The sequence below is a fragment of the Triticum dicoccoides genome, chromosome 6B (genome assembly GCF_002162155.2).
Source record: "Triticum dicoccoides isolate Atlit2015 ecotype Zavitan chromosome 6B, WEW_v2.0, whole genome shotgun sequence".
NCBI classification, from domain to species: Eukaryota; Viridiplantae; Streptophyta; class Magnoliopsida; order Poales; family Poaceae; genus Triticum; species Triticum dicoccoides.
The window spans coordinates 498,815,762-498,818,553 of record NC_041391.1 but is presented as its reverse complement, the minus strand read 5'-3'; positions in this window follow the sequence as shown (position 1 = coordinate 498,818,553).

The following is a 2,792-nucleotide window of genomic DNA, read 5'->3' as shown; positions in this document are numbered from 1 at the left end:
TACTGATCAATGTAGAGGCGCACATGTGTCGTAGTAGACGCACACACATAGCATGTACACGTACGTACAACGGCCAGTGTGCAAGAGAGAAAATATGGCCACGTACGTACATACGGGCGGGGTCTCGAACGCCTACTCACGCATATGTATGGCCAGGGGTCCTGTACATGGCTGGGTCGGAATGGAGAAACTGCGTCGTCGTCATGTTCATGGGGAGGCAACATTATGCGTCATGTTCATCGGGAGGCAACGAAATGGGTCGTGTTCATCGGGAGGCAATGTGACGCGTGGGAGCCAACCGGCTTGGATGGAATAGCCGATGGAAATGAGGCCTGGCGTACGGCAGAATGGAGGAAACGGCATTGTGTTCGATCGACCACATTCGAAACGGGACCCTGTTCATCAGGAGGGGTCTGGCATACCGCAAAACGGAGGAAACAGACTTGTGTCGGACCTCCTACGGTCGAAAAAGAGTCCTGTTGATCAGGAGGGGTGTGGCGTACCGCAAAACAGAGGAAACGGACTTGTGTTGGTGTGCTACAGTTGAAATGGGGGTCCTGTTAATCGGGAGGGGTGTGGCGTACTGCAAAAACGGGACTCCACGGGATACTGTTCATCTCCACCATCTACCTCCTCCAGCCTCCACGGGCTACTATTCATCCACCGTCGACCTCGGCCAGCCTCCACCCGCGACTGTTCATCCACGGGCTCCTGTTCATCCAGCCTCCACCACGCGCTACTCCACCGGCTACTGTTCAACAAGCCCTCTCCACGGGCTCCTATTCAACCACCCCTCCACGGGCTACTATTCATCCACCCCTCCATCGTCTACTATTCATCCAGCCCTCCACGGGGTCGTCCTGTTCATCCAGCCCTCCACGGGGTCCTGTTCATCCAGCCCCAACCGACTCGATCGATCGGGATCCTGTTCATCCAGAGGCAACACCACAGGGTCCTGTTCATCCACCCCCACCGGGAACTACTCATCCAAACCCCCCAGCAACGCTCACTATTCATCCAGAGGCAGCATCGATCGGCTTCAGTTAGCAGCAGTAGTGAAGGAATCGCTCGATCGGGTTCAGTTAATAGCCATGATCGATCGCTCGGGTTCAGTAACCATAGCCTGCAGTGCAATCGCTCGAGTTCAGTAGGCGAATGCCTCACTCAGGTTTAGTTAGAGCCCAACGCCTCGCACCCACGCGCGTGCGTGTACGAGAGAAATGCGCAAACCTCCATGCATCGCTCGGCCCCGACCACCCACCGTAACCGAGAACACTCTGATATTTTCCACACCCTCGCTGCTACCATAGTTTTTTCCATCATGGACGGCCCAAATAATGTCATGCAGCTGCATCTCCGGCCCGCCCAGGACGAAAAACCTATTTTCTGTCATGATTTTTTGTCATAGAAGTAGGAGCCCACCACATCTATGACAATACCGGGTTTTGTCACAATTATCGTCATAGAAGAGTCAAAAGTATGATATTTTTTTTTCCGTTTAGCCCAAAATGTCACGGATGTGTCTTTTTTGTAGTGATATGCACCCACATATCACACTGCGAAGTTGGAGCAAGCACCTGCGATGTTGGTGTAGGGTAAATGCGGTCTTCAAGTACAGAGCTACGTTCAATATCTTCATTTAGGCTTGTTGTTTCTTGAGAATCATGTGGGGAGGATGAAACTGCACTCTTTATAAGAGTAGCGCGTCTCATACTAACCCACGGGAGTGACTGTCTCATCATAAGTGATAGATGCAGGATACAGAAGAACAGTAGTTTGATGTAAGAACATGGTGTGATAGGAAGATGTAGTATGTACCGAAAACAGGAAGGCATGTCATATTCACATGTATAATGTTTAAGCTAAGGAGATGCAATTTAACAAATTAGGAGCAATACAAGCTAGACACCATATGCAACATGCAACCAGATATTACACTGCCATGTTAGAGCAAGCACCTGGGGATGTGGAGTAGGGGAGATGAGTTTCAGAACTTGCACTGCAATAGGAGTAGTAGGAGAATCTGCAGAGATCATCTGTTTCGGTTGCTCCAGAGGACCACCATCATTCCATGCCTTCGTCCTTTTAGATTTTTCCTTGTCAAGTAAACACACAAGAAAAAAGAATGAAATTTGCACTTCCAAATTTGTTGATGCATGATACTGATGAACAATACTTTTACGTAAGGTAACCACATTGTAGGAGGATGGAATATATACGAAAAACGCTAAGCAGAAGGCATTTCAACAAATGGGAGGCAATGCAATCTAGACACCATATGAAAGATCCAACCAAAATCACTCTACCAAGTTAGATGTGTCTCATTATAAGTGGCACTTCAACAAATTAGAGGCAATACATGTTTGAAATAATGTGCAAGATGCAACCAATATTACACTGTCAACTTGAAGGTGTCTCGTCAGAAGTGATTGATGAGGGATACACAAGAAAAGCAGTGTGATGTAAGAACATGGTTAATAGAAAGATGTAGTTTGTACCAAAAATAGGAAGGCATGTCATATTCACAGGTATAATGTGTTAACTAAGCAGATGCAATTTACCCTAATTAGAAGCATTACAAGGTAGACACCATATGCAACATGCAACCACATATCACATTGCCAAGTAAGGGCAAGCACCTTCGATGGTGGTGTAGGGAAATTGCGGTCATCAACTAGAGGGCTACGTTGACTATTTTCATTTAGGCTTGCTGTTTCTTGAGAATCATGTGGGGAGGATGACCCTGCACTCTTTAAACGAGTAGCGCGTCTCACAATAACCCACTGGGGTGA